This window comes from Leptonychotes weddellii, chromosome 5 (assembly GCF_054177405.1).
Source record: "Leptonychotes weddellii isolate Sample4059 chromosome 5, ASM5417740v2, whole genome shotgun sequence".
Lineage (NCBI taxonomy): Eukaryota > Metazoa > Chordata > Mammalia > Carnivora > Phocidae > Leptonychotes > Leptonychotes weddellii.
The window spans coordinates 90,323,853-90,348,842 of NC_138373.1; the positions used below are offsets into that span (position 1 = coordinate 90,323,853).

The 24,990-nt window shown below is 41.8% G+C and overlaps 1 protein-coding gene across 35 annotated transcripts in view; it reads right to left on the minus strand.

Annotated features, from left to right (window-relative positions):
- LOC145721757 (uncharacterized) overlaps positions 1-24,990 on the minus strand; it is a 283,701-nt gene that overhangs the window by 140,734 nt on the left and 117,977 nt on the right. The gene's annotated exons all lie outside the window — the stretch shown is intronic.

Genomic DNA, 24,990 nt, shown 5'->3' on the forward strand with positions numbered 1-24,990 from the left:
GTGCCAGTACCATACTGTCTTGATGATTACAGCTTTGTAATAGAGCTGGAAGTCCGGAATTGTGATGCCACCAGGTTTCCCTTTCTTTTTCAACATTCCTCTGGCTATTCAGGGTCTTTTCTGGTTCCATACAAATTTTAGGATTATTTGTTCCATTTCTTTGAAAAAAGTGGATGGTATTTTGATAGGGATTGCATTAAATGTGTAGATTGCTCTAGGTAACATTGACATCTTCACAATATTTGTTCTTCCAATCCATGAGCATGAACGTTTTTCCATTTCTTTGTGTTTTCCTCAATTTCTTTCATGAGTGTTTTATAATTTTCTGAGTACAAATTCTTTGTCTCTTTGGTTAGATTTATTCCTAGATATCTCTAGTTGCTTTTAATATTAGAATCAATTCAGTTGGTAACTATGAAGGGTTGAGGACTCTCTTCCATCTCCATGTTTTTACTTTTGTTTACACAAATCTTAGGGGTGCCATGTTTGGAAAGAAAACACATTCCAGACCTAAAGGCTATGCAGGGGGATTTGTACAGCTTCTCAAGCACATCATCATGCTGGGTAGTAAAGCTGGGCTTGGCTGAGGTAATTATCACATGCCTGGCCTGGAAACACAGGAAGAGTACAGTTCTAAATAATAAGGGAAGGACAGGAAAAAGTAAAAGTATGTGTGAGCCCCCGTCGAACCATTAAAAGGGTGGAAATTCCTGAACTGAAATGGTTTGACCCAATTAACTTCAAGCATTCCTGTCACCTGAGTAAGGGGTACAGACATTACATATAAAGTGGGGCCTGCTAGATACCAAGCACTGTGCTAGCTGCTGGGACAGTCAGCGTGCCTGCCCCCAGTAAGTTTACAGGAGGGCAGGAAATATGGGCAATTACAAAATGACTTGTAAGAATGGTGACCAGGGTCTCACGGGAGCAGGGGCGAGGGCATCGAACCTAGATGGGGAGTCCAGGAAAGTCTTTCAGGAGGCAGCAACAGCTAAGGGGCAACTCTATGGAAATGAGTGTCTAGAGCACCTGGGGAGGGAGGAGAATCCTCTGAGCAGAGAATCCAGAGAGAAGAGAGTGGGAGGCTTTTGGTGAGCTGAAAGAAATCCAGGCTGGCTGGATGGTAGAGGGGAGTCTACATTGGGAGCAATCCTGAAGGGGGCTTGGGGGTCACATTAGAGACTTTGCGCCTTAAGAGCAGAAGAGTGTCATGAAGGTGACTGAGCTAGGTGAGTGAGACCAATTACACAGCATTTTAGAAAGACAGCTCTAACGGCGGAGTGGTAAGACAGTGGCAGGGGGCAAGACTGGAAGTCATACCAAGGTTTGTTTCAGTGACCTAGAGACTGGGATGTGCAGAACCACAACGGTGCTGCTATAAAGAATTACCATGACCTTAGTAGTTTAAAACAACGCATTTATTATCTTACAGCTCTGGAGGTCTGAAGTTCGAAATGGGTCTCACTGGGCTATCATCAAAGAGTCAGCAGGGCTGTGTGCCTTGCTGCAGGCTCAAGGGAAGAATCTGTTTCCTCACTTTTTCCAGCCTCTAACAGCTGACATGTTCCTTATCTCACGGCCCCCTTTCTCCACCTTCAAACCCAGCAATGGCCAGTCAGTTCTCCCTCGTAATGTCAACTCTCTGGTTCTGAATCTTCTGTCTCCCTCTTTCCCCTTTAAGGGCGCTGCCATGACATTAGTAATTACAGTGAACCTGAAAAATCCAGGCCAATCTCTTGAAGATCAGCCAATCAGCATTCTTAATTCCATCTTTTAGTCTTAATTGCCCTCTGCCTTGGAACACAGGGCATTCAGACTGGGGATGAGGGAGCTGGCATCTTTGAAAGTCATTCTCCTCCTCCCACAGTGGCTACTGCAAGAAGTGAAGGGACTCAGGAGAAACTCGGGAAGCAGAAGTAAAAACACTCGGTGATTCGTGATTCCCTGGAATCAGTTCAGTTTGTGCTTCTCTCCGTTATCCATTTATAGCCTTGCATTATTTGGGGGGAAAACATCTAGATGGCTGACAAACCAAATCATTACAATATGGAAAATATAGAAAAAGAGATGAGAGCAGAAGTGGCTCAAGGAAAAATCTGAGTAAATGGCCAAGATTTACCTCTAGAAATAGTTCTGAGATCTCCAACACACCAACAAAGGAGGGATTTCTATGCTCTACTCATAGCCATGATGATTTCACTCTGGAAAATTTTCAGGGAAGTGTTATCACTCACCTTTGATAGCTCTTTAGAAAAATCTCAGTAATTACCCATAAAACATTTAGTTTTAAACAATGTAACTTCCTGGTGATATTTCCAAGATAAATTACCACATTTCCTCAATTCTAAAATGCACATTTCCCAACATTATGTTTCTGAAGTCAGGACGGATGTGGACACTTTATGTAGTATTTCTTCTTTTTTTTTCCCCCTCTCAAAAGCTGTTCTCAACAGATGAAGTCTTTACGATTAAGGGTATATGGTAATTGCGTAATGTCCTTCTAAATAATGAGTTGTTCTTCTATACTGGGTGACTGGTTATTCGAGACTTTCTGCCAACACTAAATGTAATTATTTTAGAGTAATTGGTCTAAAGATATCAAGTTCCATCCCTAGAAACTATGAATATTACCTGATGTGGCAAAATCTTTGCAGATGTCATTAAGTTAAAGTTCTTAAGACAGGGAGATCATCCTGGATTATCAGGGTGGGCCCTAAATGCAATCCCATGTACAGGCTTCCCCTACCATCATCTAAAAGTAGAGTGCTCCTATTAAACCTTTTGTAAACCAAAATGACACAATTGCCATTGATTTATATGGAAATATTTTTTAGTGTTCCCAGACCCCAAAAATAACCTCTCTTAGGCTTTTCTGATGTCATAGGATACATCTTGCTAACAAAGGCACAAAATGAGTCAAGATAAAGCACAGAGGCTCACAGACACAGTTTAAAGCTACAGCAGCTTGATGGGGAGATGCTCCAGGGGAAGGAGCTGGGCAGGGCCACTCTTGGGGCTCAGGGCCCACACTGCCTCTATAAAGGCTCCGCAGCAAAACAAACACCGAACGCTATTTCCTCTTCTCGCCTTTTTTTTCGTAAAAACAAAAATCCTCTTCAGATTTCTTTCCCTTAATGAAAACAGGTGCTAATGTAGGTCTTTCATAAAAGCAAAGTGGTGTAACGTGAACGTTTGAAAACCGGGGACACCTGTCTCTTGGAAGAGGGAGAGTCCACATACACCGAGGGGAAGGTCATGTGACAATGGAGCAGAGATTTGAAGATGCTGACCTTGAAGACGGCAGTGAGGCAGCCACAAGCCAAGGAATGCCGGCAGTCACCAGGCTGACGAGGCCACTCACAGACTCTCCTCCTGAGCCTCCAGAGAGGGTACGGCCCTGCTGACACCTTGATTCAGTGATGATTCTGAACTTCTGGCCTACAGAACTATGAGGGAATAAATTTCTGTTGTTCTCAGTCACCATGTTTCAAGTAACTTGTTACAGCAGCCACGGGAAACTAATACAATGGTTTTTCTGACAGGAATTATTCAGCAAGACCAGCTCCTTCAGGAGAATCCTAACTCTATTTCATGCCAATAAAACAATTCCATGGGGGCCCAGGAGAATATTTTTCTGTCAGTCTTCATGAAGCAAAGTGTACTTTTTTTTTTGACAGCTTCAGTAATTACAGTGAATTTCTTGGTTGTCTCTCTAGCAAATCCCATGCTGCTACCCATGATGTAATGTAATGGACAGGAATACAGACCACCCTCAACTCTAGGGTGGGCTCTGCTTTATAAAACCAGGTTAAAAACCCATTTCTCCAACCACAGTGATTGTCCTACTAAGACAGACTGTTAGTAAGCAAATGGCAATACCTTTGCCACAGACATTGTTAGAGACCCCGATCAGACCAATGAGCGGTGAGATGTTTGAGAAAGATATCTCTTCACCCTTCCGGGAAAGAAGTTAGAAGACAGGTCTTTTCTCACTGGATATGAACAAGGAAGAAGCTAACAAACACAGTAGGCAGAATAGATATAAAGATATGATGGATTCTGGATGATGATGTTGATATACCAAATTCTTTATTGAGCATTTATTTTGAACTAAAAGCTGTTTTATGCACTTTATACAATTAATTTATTTAATCCTGTGAGACATAACATATCCATAACAATCCTGTGAGACAAGTTACCAATCTTGAATCCTGTTTCATAAACCAACAAATTCCTTCTATTATTTGAGCCAGTTTGAGTTTATCACTTATAATAACATGCATTCACACAGATACAGCTAGAGAGCTATGGGGGGTACATACCACCACCTAAAACCACCAAACACTAAAAATCACACATTAGTATGAGCAGAAACCTCCCTGATTTTCCAACCAGTCTCCAACTCAGAACCAGCCCAACTTTCTGCTTCCTCCTAGTTTGTCAAACCTTGTTGGTAACAGCTACATAACTGAACAGCATCACAACACTCCATAACCCCATGATTTCCCACTGCATTTTAAATACCAGTGTTGCTTAGATATTCCTTTGCTTGTGACTTATCACCTATCTTTTGAACTCTCCAATGCAATAATTCCAAATGTGTATTGCTTTCCTCTTGGGCCCTAATCCACTTCATCTCCCTGCTCTCACAGAAGATCTTACTCATCCTGTCATTGAGATGTGAACGTCTTCAACTTCACCACCCATCCTCCTTTCTCACTCTGCCATGGGTTATACCTGGATTTAGTTGCACCAAGCTCTCCAGGTCAAGCTTAGTTCCCATGGTTGTCTATTAGCCCAATCTCCAGACATCTTGCTGGGACTCTGCACTTAACAAGGGAACACTAAACTCATTCATGCCCTCTTCCCCTCATCAAAATCTTGCTTTTCTCCCTGTACTCCATATTATTATGCTAATTAGAACATGAAGAAAAATGGAAATGGGAGTAAGTGGGAATAGGAGGCAGCTAAATCAGAATTTTCTGACTTGCATTCCTCAGAAAGATGTGGGTATTGTACTGATTTCTCCAACTACATTAGGAAGGGCTTTGTGTGGACAAGGATGCTGACAGAGCCAAGTCAGCTCTCTCATTGACATCTCACAATAATGGGAAACTAAGCCCTACAGTTGGCTATCTTCCCTGGAATCATCACCCAAACACTCTTCTCCTCTGTATCCTCCTGGACAGGGTAGTCTCAACAGCCTTGTACTAGATGGTAGTACCTTCCCCCATCTCCATCTGATGAAATCCTGCTCATCTTTCAAAGCCTAATACAAGCATTCTTTCCTTGGTGAATACTACAATGACCTCTCTTTTCTACTTGTCCTCTCAGAGATAATTGCTCATCCTGGCTCAGACCCAGTGTTCATACTCCCAATATATCTTTGCACGAATAGTCATGTATTGGCAGATGACCCTTATTTAACTCTGTGCTTTCTAGTGGGTCAGGCAGAGGGTGGGGGAAATGAGGGGGAGAACAGAGACATGATATCTTCTTCATCCTTATGCTTTCTGCTCCCCAAACTGCTGTTGACCTATCTGGTTGAACCAAATTTCCTGAATACACAAATACATGCAGAGGCATATTGCTGTAAAGGTGTGATTCTCAGGAAACACAGCAAGTATAGACTTTGGGATTGTTGTATTGCATAATTCCAAAATGCAATGCATTCTGGCACAGGGGGGAAGTTGTGAATGGAGAAAGGCAGAGGCGTCACACACTCCTGCTCAAAGAAATTACACAAGTCCTGCAACAGCCCTACTGCAATCCCTTCCAGTCAGTCCTGAAATGGCCTAGGGGGAAAAGCACCAGAGTTGTAAACTGGCTCCTCTCTGCTGTAGACCAGGAGTGCACTGGGCTGAGACACACACATGGAAAGGACACAGAGAAGATTACTTTTCTAAGAGATATAAAATACCCAAATGGTGTAATACAGGAATATTTCAGTATCAACAAACTCCACACTGCATTAGAATCTGTCACCCATATAGAAATAGATGGTTCTGAACTTGTCACCCTCATATTTCCAAACTAGCAAATGTAAAAATGGTTCTGCATGCTTGTTTGGACAAAATTTTGCAAGCAACAGCAGATTGTATTTTTTATCAACTGTTGATAAATTTTGCTTGGAAGGTTGAATTTTGCCTCCTTTTATTATTACTTCCCATGTGCCAGGCACTGTGCCAAGCACTTGTATAAAGGCAGGTGAAGAAAGGGAGGTTTCTCTCAGAGTGGCTTAATGTCTTATTCAAGGTCACCATCCAGCAAATGAGAGACCAGAACTTGAACTTCTATATGATGCACCTCAAAGGCCACCCACTTAACTAGTAGGAGGAACATAATGGTCTCTCATCAGGTACGGGAGGTACAGCCATCCAAATGCCACCAAGGGTTATTACTAGTGGAGGGAGGATATGAAGCTCTCCCCAAGTGAAGGAACCCCTCTTCTCCAGGCCTTTCTCAAGTCACACAGAACCAGGTGTTCCATTTTTGTCTTGTTTCCTGTGGAATTTTTCATCACAAAGGACACCAAGAGGGGGAACAAAAATAGGAGGCAAAAGGTTTTTTCTCTACTCCTTCATGCTGAGGATATCTGCCTAGGGACCTTAATCTTTTGAAGGCAATATGAGGGAGTTCTGTTGGCCATTTAGAGCTACTTTAACTTGAAGGATCCTGTTGGCCTTTTCCTGGGGATCAAGCCGTAGAATTCATACTTCCCAGGATGCCCTCCTCACATCCTTCTCCTTGTCTTCACGTCTTCAATGTCACTTCCCTTCACTCCCATAGCTTCCTGTCCTTACGTCAGTCATAGTCCCTACATCCTGTATCCAACTGTCTGGATTGTCTGTCTCCCTCAACAGACTTGAAAGCTCCTTGGAGACATGAACTGTCTTGTCTTCACTCTTCTATTTCGAGGCACCTAGCAGAATGCTTGGGACTTAGTAGGAGCTCAACAAATAATCTTTGCTCAATGAATGAATGATTCTTTCATATTACCTGTTATCAGCTATTAATGATCTGAGGAACTGAGGCTCAGAACCAATAAGCCTTATCTTATGGGATAGGCTGAGGAAGGTGATGAGGGAAGATTCAGGACACAAACTGCTTTTGAGGTGAGGATCAAGGATGGGCATTGGGTGAAGCTGGGATAGATGTGAGGCTGGTCAGTGTAGGGGATGGGGTGTCTCCACCACCATGGGATACCGGCACCTGCTGTGATAGTGAGGAGGAGTACGGGAAAAGGTAGAAAACAGAAACGGAGAAGAAAATACTGGCAACAAGTTTATCAGTTCTCAGTGTTGCATTAGGCTAATCTTGGTGCCCTTCCTTGGGTTTTTAAAAATGATGAGAGAAGGATCGTTTCTAAATTTTTAATCAAGGACTCTATTTTGGCTTAGTTATATTGTTTGGGAGCTTTACATATATCAAAGTTTTTATTTAACTCAATAATTAAGGAAAGTACCAGTAAGATGTTAAAATTATTTCAAAGTAGAATTCAATGAACACACACACACAAACATATACAATCAGGAATTATGAAATCTATTTGCTTACAGATGCAAAAGTGGTTGATATCATATAGGGCAGAAAAACATCATTTTTGAGGTTCTTTCCACACTGTGGAAGTCAACTGTGTATCTATAAGACAAAATTTCTTTCCTTTTTTTATGACAAAGATCACTTGCTTTGATTTTTCTATAACTTCTATGCATGCACTATTGTAAAATAATCTAATCAAAGCAAAGACTATCAAAGATGTCCACAGCTATGGAGTCAGATCATCCCTGGAGGTTCCACTGGACAAGATACCAATGCTCCACTGAAAGGGTAGCCAGCAAACTATTTTTTGGCCATTTGTAAATCTTGGATAATTTTCCTGGCAAAATAAGTTGAAAGTGAAAATGACTATGAGTATGTTGTTAATTTAACAGAACTGTAGTTCTTAGATCTTTTATAACAGTCTAAGGACAATAGCACCTTATACCATTATTCTAAGTACTTTTTGTGTATTATGTATATTCTTTAATCTTTATGACCCTGTGAACTATGTACTATCATCCCCAAATTACAGATTGAAAACTGAACACAGAGAGGTTGAGTTATGGGACTGAGGTCACACAGTTGGTAAACAGCAGAGCTGGAATTCCAACCCAAAGAGTTTGGTTTTACAATCTGTTCCCTGGCCTGGACTGAGGTAGTGATAGTGGGAAAACAGAAAAGTAGATCATTTGGGGGCATCTGGGTGGCTCAATCAGTTAAATGTCCAACTTTTGATTTCGGCTTGGGTCATGATCTCAGGGTCCTGGAGTTGAGGCCTGCTATGGGACCCTGCAATCAGCGAGGAGTCTGCTTGAGGATTGTCTCCCTTTTCTCCTCTCTCTGCCTCTCCCCCTACTCAAGCACACACTCTCTCTCTCTAAAATAAATAAATAAATACATAAATAAATAATTTTTTTTAAGTCGATAATTTTGAGAGCTGCTTGGAAGGACACAGCTTGGAACTGCTCTTGATTAGACGAGAGAGGGAGAGGTATATGGTGAAAAGGGCAGCCAGGACGGAAGAATAGCTGATAAAATAGAGGAAAGAACTGAGAATGTTTTATATCATGTTTATCTGGTATTGTGAAGATTGGAGAAAAGTTTATCAAGCTGTATCGTTACGGTGTTATTTTACCGCCAACAAATATAAGGTAGTATAAAGTATGATCGTCCCTGGCTGGGGATGGCAGTCATCACTGTTTCCAGGAGATAATACTGCCCTTTTTTAAAATTGCAGAACAGTTGACACACAGTGTTACATTAGTTTCAGGTGCACAATATAGTGATTCCACAAGTCTATACATTATGCTATATTCACCACAGTGTAGCAACAATTTGTCACCAAACACCACTATTACAATACTGTTGACTATATTCCCCATGCTGTACCTTTCATCTCCATGACTTACTCATTCCACAAATGGAAGCCTTTATCTCCCATTTCCCTTCATCCATTGTGACCATCCCCCAAGATCACACTGTTCTTGCTAATCAAATTTAAAGTTCCTTGAAACTATAATTATAAGCACCTCTTCTTACTTACATTGGGCATAGATTCGGTTGGAAAATGCCCTCCTTCCCAAACAAAAAAGTGGTGAAATTTAATATCTCTTAGCTTTTTTAAAAAAGTAAATGTGGGTTCAAATCTTGGCTTCTTGTTTTGTTAGTTCTGTTAATTTGGACATATTAATTTCTCATTGATTAAACAATATGTACAAACCATTGAATACAATGCAGGCATACAATAAGTACCCCTGTAAATGATCTCTGTCATTAACACCACTCCACTTGATGAAACCCAAGTACTGTGTTCTTGTGGTCCTTGTGGTCCTTGTGGTTCTTGCCAATGGAGGTGCATCACTCACAAAGCTAAGAGGACTCTGTTTCTCCTGAAAAATGCACCAGATGGTGGGATCTCTTTTGTGCAAAGAGGCTTATTTGAAAAGACTGGAACTTGACCAAAATTTGTATTTTTTCTAACTCAAAGGTCTGTGCTAAGGTACTCTTTCTGTAAGATTGCTTCTACTACAGAACCATCCTAGATGCAAAATCAGCAAGATACTTTTGGGCCACTGGCATCATCTGAGGAGGGTTTGAGCACCAACCCTTAATCCTTGATATAAACTACTGTCTGCCAAAGATAGTGTCCCCGAGGCAAGAGCCTACCACAGGACAGAACCATTCTACAGTTTCTTATAAAAGCACCAACATTTAAAAGAATGAAGAAAAAATTAAGCAGAGGCTAAAAGGAAGCTGAAGTACCAAATGTCAGCGCACCTGTGTTTATCAAATGACTTCGGTACCAGATAGCCTGAGGGAATGAGGCCATCAGAGTCTGAGAACAGTGCTGAATGGGATCCTGCAGAATGACAGATCCTGGACAGAACCCACAGTAAAGGGCTGGGGTAGTCACCTCGGATGGTCCATCCATTCCAGCCCATATCACACTGCTTCCCCCACAGCCTTCCCAAAGACCATCCATGACATTGTTATAATCATTTACTGCCTGTTGTAAGAACTAGAGCTGGGATCTGACTGTGCAGGGGTGAGAGGAAGAGTTGGTTTCCCACCCATTTCAGGGAAATGGCCACATGCCACAAGTGGTAGAAGATAATGATGACAACAATAATGTCAATGATGGTGACTAGTGTTTGTTGAGTTCTTACTATATGCCAGTCAGTGCCTAAACACACTTTCACTCCCAACATTGGTGGAGTCTGGGGCAAGAGTACAAATAGAGATAAACAAATAAAATGCATCTGGTCTCCTATTTGACAAATACTGCTTCCTAACAACCTGGGAGGCCATGAGACTGAGAATTTAGCATGCTCAGACTCCTTGACATTCTGTGTACCATGATGGAAGCCCAGGAAAAGGCAGCCCCAGCTCACCCCCTTTTCTTTTTACTCAATCTGGGTGACTCTGCAAGGGGCCACAGGTGTACACGTGTGGACAGCAAGACTGCAAAGCAAAGCTCTTCCCACAGCCCTACGAACTGCCACTCCCTGGCCATCCCTCAGGAGGAAATGCTCATACCAGCTGAGGAAGGCGGCGGGGGCGGGGGGAGGGGTGTTAGCCTTCAGGAGGACAGAAGCAGAAAAGAAGCCTGTAAAGGCCCTGCAAGTGTACTTGGGGACAACTGGGCAGGGACCTGGAGCTTCTAGTGCCCAGAACTTGTTCTAGAAGGGGTAGCATTCCCTGAGAGACTGGGAGATGGGAGAGCACTTTCTTGCCACCCCTCCACTTATTCCAGATTCTCCATTTTGTAGGAAAGAATACTGCTATTGAAGAGCCAGAGTAGAATCCTCTGAAGTCCAAGGCACGAGAAGAGAACCTTGTGCCTGGGTCTAAAGTATACCGGTTTTAAATATATCATCTAATTTAAGTTTTACTGCTCCTAAAGTCCCAAGAAGTCACTACTATTATTATCCTCTTACAAATGAGAAAACTGAGGCTTGCAGGTTTCAGTTCCCTGCTCACTGGTGAGGAATGCCATCAGGACAGCCTGGCCTCCAGAGCCTGCCCCTAACACGGCACGACATCTATATAAACTAAAACTGAGATGATTTTTTTCAAAACCACAGAAATGAGATATGGTTTAAAGAAGCCATAACTCATCTAAAATAATCTCTACTCAGGTTTGAAAATATCTTGACAGGTGTCACATTGCTTAAAATTCTAATACAAATAGTACAGAGATTAACATGCTTCTTCAATAGGAAAGATCTTTCAGTGTCTGGTCTAATCCAGACCTCATCAGTCCAAGGTATTGAGAGAAGTACTCTCTCTCCATCTCTAGGCACAGGGCAAGGCCTCTTTTTGAAAATGGAAATTCAAATGAATAAGAAACAATGTGTTTTTCTGACATCCAAGGAGATGAAACCAGAGTTCAGCTGGTCCTGGCCGTGAGGAAAACTCTCTGCTCTGACTAGAGATCTCAACACCAAACACAGAGGAGCAGCTGGGGCAAGCCCCTGACATGCAAGAACCAAAAGGCAAACTCAAGTTGCCAAATGTTTGGTTTTGCTGCATGCTAAGAATATGCATTTCAGATGCATTTTCAAAGCATGTTTGAGAAACACCACTGCAGTCTCATGGAATAGAGCTTATCCCTAGCATCTAAAGGTGACCATTCATTTGCAGGCTAATGGTACCTCTGACTTCGAACATGATTTTATTGACAGGCTGTTTGGAATTCAGCATTTAAAATAAGTCAAGATATTGTGCTTCTCTCATTTATGCTTTTATGGTGCATGTCCAGGGAGGACTTATTGGGACAGGCACATTAGCAATATTTGACTGTTCAAGTTAGAATAAAGCATATTTTCTAGCTGAGCTTTAAAACCTGTCATTTTGGAACTTGGCGAGCATTTAATTTCTGTGTAAATTTTACAAATGCACTTTCATTAATCACCCCTCGAAGCTTTTAGGTGATAAAAGAACAATGTTTTCCATTCTAACTTACATAAACAACTTTCTAATTTTGGGTCAAGCATTTTACAGTTTTTATGGTTTTGCTGTGGCTTCATTTTTTGATTTAATTACATGCTGCTAAAAGATCCTTTTTACTACTACAGAGTACTGAAATTCTCCTTTTTCCATGTTAGTAAGTTCACAATCTGCTAAGTGTGTCTATAAATAACATTAATGATATGAGACAGATACAGTTTTATCATTTTATTGTTTTTAAAAAATCAGTTAGGAACTCTTCCCAGTTAAAGGAGACTAAGGAGGCTCTACAGATGTTTGTGATACTTGATGCTATACTGAGTCCTGTCCTGGAGGGGAAACTCTATAAAGGACATTGAGTCAATTGACAAAATTGGAGTGCAGATTGCATGTTAAATTAGTGTGTGTGTGTGTGTGTGTGTCGAGGAGAGAGTGTACAAATGATAAAGAAAATACAGTGAAGTGTTAAGTGTTAGAAACAGGTAAATCTGGGTAAAGGGTGTATGGGTTTTCCTTTTACTATTCTATTTTTGCAACTTTTAGCAAGTTGGAGATTATTTCCCAATAAAAAATTTTTAAAATAGTTACCAAAGAAGTGCCCTTAGAACTTTTTTCCCTGGAAAATTCTTTCATGCATTATTCACAAGCTTAGTCATATAACTATAAATAAATATTTAATATTTACTTTCCTTGCCTTATTATAATCCTGTTGGTTCCAGCTGAGTCTGGAGAAGCCCGGCTGAGAATCAGTGTGGCAGGAGACAACAGAACTGGAGACATCAAGAAGCTGTACGTGGGGAGAAAGAGGCCAATCCACTGCCTCCCAGCACTAGGCCTTCATGCACTGAGAAGTGCTAAGTGGCCAACTCTCAGTCAGCTCTCCTCCGTGAATGGGGGAGTGAGCAGATAATTGAACAATTGTAAGGACAGTGATGGATCTTAGAAGTAATTTCATGTAAAATGTAGGCAGTTGACTTCCACTTCTGGAAAAATGGAGTATCCATACTTTTCCCCATTCCGCCTGCTAAGTACAACTAAAAGCCTTGGACATGACAAGTAAAATAAATCCATGAAGATTCTGAAAGGTGTTGAAAAGGCGGCAGACTGGCTATAGGGACTTCAGGACCCAACGAGTGACACAGTGGCTCTTCTCTTTGCTTTATGTATCCCACATTTGGAACTGGAGGAGCCAGCCACTTGGACGCCAACACGTGCAGACAAAAAGCCTCAAGGAAGCCTGCTCTCTCTAGCCAAGATCAGGAAAGGAGCAGCCTAGAAAGACAGGAAACTTTTAGACAAAAACTGTGTACTCTAGCCAGACACCGCAGAAAACACAGTGGCCCCATTTTCACCATGCCAGCAAATGCCAAGAGGGGAGCCAGACTTCCACCACCACAGGGCTGTAACAAAGTGCCTCAATTCTCCCCCCCAACTGTTGCCATAGCAGCAGATAAGGCCAAGTAAGGAGCTGGTACTTTCATCCCCACTGGGCAGTAACAAACCCTACATCTCCCTGACTTCCAGGCTCAGTGGAAACCACATGGGAGCCTGGACTTCTACCCCCACCCAGCAGTTATGAGGCGTCCCTCCTTCTCACCCCTAGGGGGTGTCAGGAGAGGCCTCCTAGAGAGTCAGGACTTTCACCACCACACACTGGTAATGAGGCAGCCCCCACCTACTCGGTGTGAGTGGAGGTCACAGGAGAGCAGTATACAGGCACTCCTACCCCTCTGCCAGGAAAGTGTCAGAGGAAGTGTCCTTCCTAGGAGGAAGTCTCACCCCTACCCAGAAGTAACAAGGGGACCCTCCCTCCCACTACCACCACTTGGTGTCAACAGGAGCCAACAGGTGAAATTGGAATCCCACTGGGCAGTAACAAGGTGAGACCCCACTTACCTGGCCAGAGAGGTGTCAAAGAAAGACAGCTAAATCTGAAGGTTTAAATAAGATCCAGAATCTCACAACAAAGTACCCTAAATATCTATATTTCAGTCAAATACCATACATCACACCAAGAACCAGGAAGATCCCCAAATGAGGGATAAATGATAATCAACAGAAGCCAACATTGAGATAACAGAGATGTTAGAAATACCTGACAAAGATTTTAAAGCAGCCATCATTAAAATGCTTTAACAAGCAATTATGGACATGATCAAAACTAATGAAAACATAGGAAGTCTCAGCAAAGAACTAGAAAGTTCCATCAAGGAAATAAAAAGATACAAAGAAGAACCAAGTGGAAGGTGCCTGGGTGGCTCAGTCGTTAAGAGTCTGCCTTTGGCTCGGGTCATGATCCCAGGATTCTGGGATCAAGTCCCGCATTGGGCTCCCTGCTCGGCGGGAAGCCTGCTTCTCCCTCTCCCACTCCCCCTGTTTCCCTCTCTCACTGTGTCTCTCTCTGTCAAATAAATAAATAAAATCTTAAAAAAAAAAAAAGAGCCAAGTGGAAATTTTAGAACTGAAAACTATAATAACTGAAACTAAAAACTCATTGAATGGGCTCAATAGCAGAACAAAGGGGTCGGAGGAAAGAGTCAATGAGCTGGAAGATAGAACAATGTGTTATCAAATTTGAACAACAGAGAGAAAATAGACTGGGGAAAAAAAAGAACAACAGATAGATCCTCAGCGATCTGGACTATACCGAAATATCAAACAGTCATGTCATTGGAGTCCCCAAAGGAGAGAGAGGACATGGCTGAAAAAAAGTACTAGAAGAAATTATGGCTAAAAACTTTCCAAATTTGGCAAAAGACATAAGCTTACAGATTCAAATGCTAAGCAAATGCCAAACAGGATAGTTAAAAAAAAATATCCATACCAAGTCACATCATAAACTTCAGGAAACTAAAGGCCAAGAAAAAATCTTGAAAGCAGCCAGAGAGAAAGCATGCACTACCTATCAGGGAAAAACAATTCAAATGCCAGTGGATTTCCCATCAGAATCCACAGAGGCCAGAGGGAAGTGGTAAAATATTTTGCCACTGAAAAATGCTTAAAGAAAGAGAGTCAACCCAGAATTCTACATCCAGTGAAAATATCCTTCAGGAAGAAAGGGAAAATCAAGCCATTCTCAGACGAAGAATGAAGAGAATGTGTCACCAGCAGACCTACCCTAAAAGAATGACTAAGGAAGTTCCCTAAGCAAAAAGGAAATGATAGAAGAAAGAAATCTGGCACATCAAGAAGAAAGAAAGAACACAGTAAGCAAAAATATGGGTGAATAAATAGACTTTCCTTTTCCTCTTGAGCCTTCTAAATTATGTTTAACAATTGAAGCAAAAATTATAACACTGTCTGATCTGGTTCTAAATATACATAGCCTTGAGAGTTATGGCTCATCAGCATCTATGCAGGAGAAAGCGGAGGGAAGCATTGAGGAATACGATGAACTTGAAAACAGAAATAAAACTAAAAATAATTTCAGACATGAAGACTAAACTAAAAGGAATGCATAGCAAATGGAGTGAGGACCAGGAAATAATGACTGGATTAGTTGTACAATTCAGCCATACACATACACACAGTCATGCACTGATACAGAGGGTGATGCAGAGGACATCAGACTAGGAAAAATGCATGTTGAGTTATTTTACCGGTGTTCTCAGTGGCATGGCTTCCTGACAAGCCCACCTTGCTTTTCCTGTCCCTTTCATGAATGGCACTGTGAGATGTCAAACAGGGCATCAAGCTAAAGGCACCTGGGCTCTCTACCATCCCTGTGGCCTGGTTCCCTTTACATCTGGAGCTACTTGAGTTATATGAGCAGGCTCAGTCTTGTCCAGTCCCCGCCAAGGGTGCCTTACACAGCAGGACTTACACTAACTCAACACTCTGGATGGCACCAGTCATCCTGTGGGCAATCTTACTCTGACCTTACTCTGACTCTTACTTCTGCTTAGAATTCAGCTTTTCCCATTCCAGGGTATTTTTCCACTCTCATTCATGTTTTCCTAAAGTAGCTTAGGAATTTGCTCTTTGGCACTAAAGCAAATAAATCACACTTAATCTGGCATGTGAATGAATATCTGATCACATTCTATGACTTTATTTTGAAAGCTCTCATCAACTATTTCTGCTTCATTAATCCTAAGAAATTTTAGACACTTTACCCATTCTGATGCGGGTTTTATAAACGACAAAAAAGAAACATAAATGTATAAGTTTCTCTTCGGATAAGAACAGATCAAAAGTTTTAGAAAGAATAATTCAAGCCACAGACTCCTGCTTATTCAGAAGAGGCACCCACAATCTTTTTTCTGCTTCCCCCTACCATAAACTATTTTCCCACGTCCAGAAACTCTAGATGAGAAATTGAATTTGTTGACTTGCAAATCTTTGCCACACAAAACCAGACAACTTGGGATTTTGATCACAGGATTCCTGGAAGTATCAAGTGTTGATCACTTAACGGAATTGAAAGAACTGAAATATTTTACTAAATTTCAGCATTTTTAACTATTAGGCAGAATTATAGTTTAGAAGTTAAGAAATTTGGCATTAAACAACAATTAGCTTTCCAGCCCTGCTGCTTAAAAGCTGCGTGACTAGGCAAGTTACTTTACTATTCAAAGCCACACAAAAATTTTCTATATTACCTACCTGATAGAGTTGATGGTGACAATAACAACTCTGAAGAGTTACCACTTATTGAACATTTACTGTTCCAGACACTATATTAAGTATTTTGCATGATTATGTAAATCCTCATGCAATCTTCAAAGGTCAATGCAATGAGACTTGAGGTCATTGCAACTACTGGGTAAGCTGGAATTTGAATCCCAAACTTCTGACTGTAGAAGTCATGCTGAAAAAGACCCCTTCAAATGGGTATTGTATTAGGCAATGAATATAAAGTGCATAGCATTGTATCTGACATGCTAAAAGGGTGTATCAACAGTAGTTTGTTATTGTGTTTTGGTCATATCAAAAGAATGTTTTGAGTATTGAATGGAGCACTGGGTGTTATACGCAAACAATGAATCATGGAACACTACATCAAAAACTAATGATGTAATGCATGGTGATTAACATAACATAATAAAATAAAATTTAAAAAAAGAATGTTTTGATTAATACAAAATAGAATGAATATAATATCATTTTAAGGGATATTATAGCTTACTGAGTGTTCAGGGTAAGCCCTGAGACTCTGACAAGCACTGCATTCATTGAGGACCCCATGAATGCCATTTACATTTGTTGCCGAGATTCTAAGCACCTCAGGTAGGTGGTCTATAAATATTGGTTGAATTAAAAGGTGTTCAAAATGGTTATACATACTTAATGAGATCCATATTTAATCAATCATAATAATCAAAACTCCCAAAGAATAGACTTCGGCATTAGTAACTGTCCTACAGCAAAGATCCCTGCCTCCTTTTGCCTGTCTATATTATGGATACAGCCCAAATTATTGGCAAGGCTTCATAAGACTGTCATTTTAAGATCTATTTAAGATGCAAAGAGCCTTGTCCTATTTTTGCCCTTATCAAATAGTATCTATTAAGTAACCATCTGCTTCTCAAATTGTAATGAAGTCATATAAAACAAGCTAAGGGCTGACTACTCCCTTAATCAAATCCAAACAAGACCCTGAAATGTCTCAAGAGGGCTTGAATAATCGGTTGCTGGGAAATAAAAGATTTTGAAGTGCATTTCTAAGTAATATATATGGTTTTGATTATTTCTAATTACTAGCCCAACATCAGACAAAATTCTCTCTTCATATTATTTTGTTTTGTTATACTCCCTTTCAGCAAATGGTATTCTTATATATTATTCACAAAGTAAACCATTTTAGAGGTTGTTTAGTCAAATGCCTTCATTCTACAAATGAGGTACCACCAAGTTTTGTGTCTTGCTTAAGGTCATACTATACTGATAGTGGCAGAACCAAGACTCTATCTCCTGATTCAGGGATTTTTTCCAGGCCTCCAGAAAGAAACGTGGCCTCAGAATCATGCAGGTTGAATGAGACAAAAGACAAGCTTCAGAACAGTTCAAATATCCAAAAACTAAGTGGCACTACGTAATCACAAATATTGCAAAACTATTACAATTTTTAAACCTTATATTATTTTTCTCAAGGCCAAATTCTTATGTGATTTTCCTTATCTTTAATTTTTCAAAAAGGACAAGTTTAATTACAACTAAACTACTTAACTGGACACAATTAATGATGTTATGCAAATCAAAACATTTCTAGACAACTATTTTAATTACATTCGAGAAAACACAGATATTTGGTCAAAGACTTTGTGCTCAACTGTTGCTAAGAACCTATATGTACTCAAATCAATACTTCAATTTTCCTGTAAATCTTTCAATTGTACACAAAGCATTAAATACTAAAGTGGACGGGCCAGAATTTTATCTCGTACAGCAGTTTGTGAGATTGTTTTTAAAGCTGTTGTAATAAAAACCTTCGATCCACATGGACCTAATTGTTATATGCATGAAAGTTTTTCTCTCTGGACAAATAGATGTTGGTGATGGAGGAAAGGTCTCATTAAAAAAGAAACCAAATACAATAATTACTTAGTCATGTAAAAGGTTTTCTTGGCCACCACACAACCCCCCCCGAAGAAGAGTTCATTGGCCAGAATGACTGGGAAAACCAGCAGTAACAAGTCAATTAAAATTTCTTTATGCTCCAGTGTAGCAAATTGTATTTTCTAAAAATGGCCAAAGCAGTATTTCTGGGCCCACATGTTCCTTCTTGAATTTGAGCAGGCTCTGTGGCTGTGGGAATGAATGGAATGTGGCTGAAGTGATCCTGCGTAATTTCTTAGGCTAGATCATAAAGGAAGATAGGGCTTTCTCCTGGCTCCTTTTCTCAGGACACTCATCTTGGAACCAGCCACGGTGCTGTAAGGAAGCACAGGCAAGGGAAGAGGCCACCCGTGGGTAGTCCCGGTGACAGCTCCAACTGGAGTTCCAAGTGGAGCAGAGAGGAGCTAGCCCGCCTGAGAGCAGCCCAAATTGCAGACTCACGAGCAACATAAATGTGAGCGTAAGCCACTACTTTAGTGGTCTGCTACTCAGCAATAGATAATCAGAACATCTAGGGTGTTGTTTTTTCCCCCCAGAACATACAGTTTTTGAAAGGCACAATCATAAAGTACAAATGAAATTTCGTTTAATTCTATTGGATTGGTTTTTAACCACGATTCTCATTGAAGAAATGAATCATTAGACCAATGCAAGTATTTTGATCAACGTGCAGAATTTAACAGAGAAACCCCCATAGGTGAGAACCTAGCGCACCTAAACATTCACATGTTGTACCTCTGACACGCCACTGCTACCCAGAAGCTTCTGAGAGTTGCAGGGTGTCATCGGTGGGCTGGGCCTAAGTCAAACTCTGATCAGATGAGACTGCCTTCAGCAGCTGCTCTTCTTTGCCATCTGCCCCGTTCAGTCTCCCTGCTGCCCAGGCACCTTGTCCTCCCCAGCTGGAAAACTCCATCATGTTCTGCTACCAATGCAACTTGAAGTCGTTGTCTTCACAGAAATGAGTTGAATTACGGGGGTAGTTGTGTGTGTGTGTGTGTGTGTGTGTGTGTGATGGGGGGAGCACCCATGGAAGCAAAGCTGAGTATAAACGGAATGAATGGTGATGTTTTGGGTTCCCATGTGAGTGTTTTCTTGGCCCCTCTCAAATTACACTAGCAGCTGAGAGTGTTCTAGGCAGAAGGTATGGCAAGTACAAAGGCAGGAAGTTATAAAATGCCATTGTGTATTTACGAGCTGTTTGCACTTCCTGAGCATAAAGTGGCAAGGAGGAACGGCAGTAAGTCTGTTGGACTAGACATGTGGGCCGGAGATGGGAAGCGAGGTTCTCCCATGCCCTGCAGTGGAGTCAACCCTCACCTACTAGTCGCCCCGAAGCTCCTGAAGAGTCCCACGTGCACAGGACAACAGTGCCCAGATCAGGAGTCAGCAGGCCTAGAGTCAGGTTGTGACCTTTCCTGCCTTTAGGTACCTCTTGAGGCTCAGGGTTCAGTGGGGCCTGAGTGGTTAAAACCGCAGAGATTCTCTAGCTCCGAAAGTCCCCGTTGCCCGAGTTATGTTACCCCGAGTCGCAAGGCCATCATGGGGTGAGTAAGATGGAGATCTCATAGCATGAGCTGTGAGCACTGGAGGGACCACTCTCTATTTCCTCCAGGGCACTGGCCTGAAGAGGCAAGGAATGGATCTGGGCTTTTTTTCATTTTTAAAATTTTCAGCTAAAGACAAAATACCCACACTCCACTGGGGTTCATTTTTAAAACAGTAATATTCACCAATGCTTCTTTGACTTCAAACACCCACTGTTCATGACACCACTTTCCCTCCCTCCTCCACAGTCAGCCAAGTTGGATTTAAAATATCTAAGATGAAGGGTGCCTGGGTGGCTCAGTCAGTGAACATCTAACTCTTGATTTTGGCTCAGGTCATGATCTCAGGTACATGAGATCGAGTCCCACATCCAGCTTCCACACTCAGCGGGGAGTCTGCTTCAGATTCTCTCCCTCTGCCTTTGCCTCTCCCCCCCCCACTCTCTCTCTCTCGTTCAAATAAATAAATAAATAAATCTTTAAAACAAAATAAAATATCTAAGATGATATTTTGTTAAATTGCACATGCATCTGCCAAGTAGTAAGTTGGAAAATTAGGCAAAAATATGTCACTGAGATAGGTCTGAATTTCCCAGCACAAGAAAGACTGGGAGAGGAGCCCAGTTTTGAAACTGGGGATCAAAAATTGGGTAAACATTCTTGTAGTTTATTTGACAAAGCTGTTTTTAAAAATTATAGCTGATTTCAGCCAAAAAAATTCAGATAAAACTCAAACAGAACTCGAGGAACCAAAAAGAAGGCATTTGTAGCATTTTCCAGAGTAAACATAGTGCATTTGTTTCTGAGAAATGAGGCCAATGGGAAGGTACATATTCCTGATCACACAAGGAACAGAGAAACATGAGAATTAAAACAGCTAATGATACAGCCACTGATCACACACAGTATTCCTGCCTATAAACAACGATGTGACTTTAGATGTTTCTATACTTTTTAAAAAAGATTTTATTTAGGGCGCCTGGGTGGCTCAGTTGGTTAAGCGACTGCCTTCGGCTCAGGTCATGATCCTGGAGTCCTGGGATCAAGTCCCGCATCGGGCTCCCTGCTCGGCAGGGAGCCTGCTTCTGCCTCTGACCCTCCCCCCTCTCATGTGCTCTCTCTCTCTCATTCTCTCTGTCTCAAATAAATAAATAAAATCTTTAAAAAAAAAAAAAGATTTTATTTATTTATTTTGATAGAGAGAGAGAGACGGTGGGCGTGAGTGGGGGGGGAGGGGCAGAGGCAGAGGAGAGGGAGAATCTCAAGCAGACTCCCCGCTGAGCTTGGAGCCAGATGGATGAATGGACGTGGGGCTCAATCTCAGGACCTTGAGGTCATGACCTGAGCCGAAATCAAGAGTCAGACACTCAATCCACTGAGCCACCCAGGGGCCCTTAGACTTTTCTATACTTTAAGCTGACACACATAAGTAAAAAAAGGTGATACTGCAGCCTATCCTACCTCATAGCAAACCTGTGAAAACAATTGGTGGGATATTAATAGATTCCCCGCAGCAGACATGACTGAGCTTGAATTTAATTTTCTGGCTTGGGCAGGTCTTCCTGAGCTGGAAAGTGGTAAGTATCTTCTCTCAACACTCCTGTTAGGAGTCTCCACGGTGACCGAGTGTAAAGCCCGGATTGCTGCTTAGCAGCCATTGGCACGGTCTCACATATGGCCAAGCAGCTCTTCTTTCGTAGCGGCCTTTCTTAGTGCTCTCAGTGACCACAGAGGAAATGCAGCCTGGGGCTTGCGTGTAACTTGGAAGCTCGCTTCCAGAGCACAGGACACAGCGGGGCAACGTACACACACAGGCACACCCACGTACGGGCAGTCAGACACACGGATGTATACATATGTCCACTCATGGACACAATAACATACAGATACGTCCACACGATCCTTCGCATGTATACACAGACAAGACAGGTGTAGATGGTGAAACAAACACACACAGACGCACACACCTATCCACACATGCAGACGGAGACAGAGACACGGATACGTGCATATGCCCACACATGTACACAAAGAGACACACAAATACACACCTACGCCCACACACACAGACAAGACAGACACAGTCAGACGGATACACACACATACACCTACACATGTACTTGTATACAGATGCACACAGATACACACACCCACAGGCTCCTACCCAAAGACAGAGACAGGCACACACAAATCCACATAAACACCCACACTACACACTCTCCCCAGGCACAAGCATTATGGCCAACAGTGTGGGGGTGCATGGCGTGAGAGGAAGCAGCACCCCTACCCTGCCCATACAACACAGAGTCCATCCACTGCAGGCGTTGCCTTCCCAAGGAGGCAGAAAATAGGCCTCATGATATTAACTATTATTATCATTTCTAATATAACATGCTCTAACTCTAAACAGGATCTTCATGTGTTTGGGGTGTGTGGGTGTTTTCAGAGTTCCACATATAGCAGTTATATTTCAATTCTAAAGATCTAGTTGGCAGCCCTAGGCTCTCGCTGTCTGCATCCAATTTATCAATCTTCAGGGAAGCTGATGACAGTCAAGCTCTCCCCTCTGCCCCAGATTAAGACACTTGCCAAGCTGACAACGGGCACGGCTGCATCTCTCTATCTAGACTCCCTGCTGGATTCACGTCAAAGGCCACATATCTGAAAATTCAAAATCTTTCCCAATGACAAGTATTAGACACAGCTGTCCAGAAAAGGGCTGTCCAGCAGATAGGAGGCAAACCCCAATAAACAGCCAAGGCTGCAGTTAGCGGGTCCCAGCATCCCCCTTTTGGAGTGTCCTCTCCTTTCTGCCTCTCTTCCTGGACTAAAGATACTGCTACTTTCCTCTGTACTTTCAATTACAGTGGTTCCCCCTTATCTGTGGGGGACATGTTCCAGGACCCCCAGTGGATGCCTGAAACCTCACATAGTACCAAACCCTATACATACTACATTTTCTTCCTATACATATATACCTACAGATAAAGTTTAATTTATAAATCAGTCACAGAAGAAATTAACAATAATAAATAAGAATAAATTAGAACAATGATCACAATATACTGTAATAAAAGTTATGTGAATGCAGTCTCTCTCACAATATCTAACTGTACTGTGTACACCCTTCTTCTGATGATGATGATGATGAAGAGATGATGGCATGCCTACCTGTTGATGAGCCACAACTGACTCCAGGTAACTGAAACCATGGACAGTGAAAGTCAGGAGACCCAGATCTAAACGTACAGTTGTTTTCTATCAGTGTGTTTGCTTATGCAGTAGAAAGATAGCTGGGCATTTCAGAACTCCTAGGCATCCTGTAAGATTCAGTTTCTCTTCTTCAAGAAACCTTCCTTAACTACTCCGCAACAACCCCATCCCCATTGTCCAGCTTAGATAGCCCTTTCCTGGGTACTCCCAGCACCCTCCATGGACTTCCACTGTTGCCCTTAACTCATTGTTTTACATCTCTTTATGTGGCCATGTTTTCCATCACACTGCAAATTCTTCATGGGTATGCTCAATTTGTCATTTCAGGACCAGGCACATACAAAATAGATACTCAATAAAAATGTGGTAAGAAAAATTCTCAATTAAGGTTCCATATTTATCACTGGGATTGTCAGGCACTCGTGTGGCTTTATGGGAATTCCCATGAAGGTAATCTATCTCTGATAATGCATTAACAGAAAGTAAATGTGACATGAAGTTGAGGTGGCAAGTTCTCAGCCTTGAGCACACAAGGGTGGCTCATAACTGTCTGATAGAATTAACCCTTGAGGAGATATTTTCATCATGATACAATGTTTGCCATTTGAAATTCTTCAATTGTATTCATTGCTCTTCATTACTATTTGTTCTTTGAGGACCATAAAAACTTTCTTGCTCAGGGGAATCAACATGTTTCAGAGACATTTGTTATTTTCATTACTGAAGAATTTTAAAATAAAGAATGCTAAGTATTTTTTTAAATTTTTTTATTGTTATGTTAATCACCATACATTACATCATTAGTTTTAGATGTAGTGTTCCATGATTCACTGTTTGTGCATAATACCCAGTGCTCCATGCAGAACGTGCCCTCTTTAATACCCATCACCAGGCTAACCCATCCTCCCACCCCCTCCCCTGAATGCTAAGTATTTTTAATCAGCTGAAACCTATCATACACCATCTGATCACACAATGCTTCTTTGACATTCCTGAGAAATATGTTCAGAACTCCAGTTACATGAGGGGGGTAGGAGTGGAGCCATCAGATAGGTTATTCACTAGTAAAATGACTCCCATGTATGAATCTTGTACCAAGGCAATCTAAATTTGGCCAGGTAAATCATGTTTGATCTTCACAGCAATGTGATGGAGACAAGTATTAACCCCATTCAAAATTGTCATGTATCTTAGACCTCTGAGCCCCTCACAAATAATTTTAATCACAAATGCTAAAACAGCAAATGTGGAGACTCTACAGGTCTGACAATGGCAAAACTCAAGAGCTGTTGAATGCTTTAAGAATTTTCTGCAGTGTAGGGGTACCTGGGTGGTTCAGTTGGTTAAGCGTCAGACTCTTAGTTTCAGCTCAGGTCAAAATCTCAGGGCCGGGGCGCCTGGGTGGCTCAGTTGTTAAGTGTCTGCCTTCGGCTCAGGTCATGATTCCAGGGTCCTGGGATCGAGCCCCACATTGGGCTCCTTGCTCAGCGGGAAGCCTACTTCTCCCTCTCCCACTCCCCCTGCTTGTGTTCCCTCTCTCACTGTGTCTCTCTCTGTCAATTAAATAAATAAAATCTTAAAAAAAAAAATCTCAGGACCGTGGGATCAAGCCCCACATTGGGCTCCACACTAAGTGCGGAGCCGGCTTGGGATTCTCTCTCCCTCTGCACCCGCCTCAAAA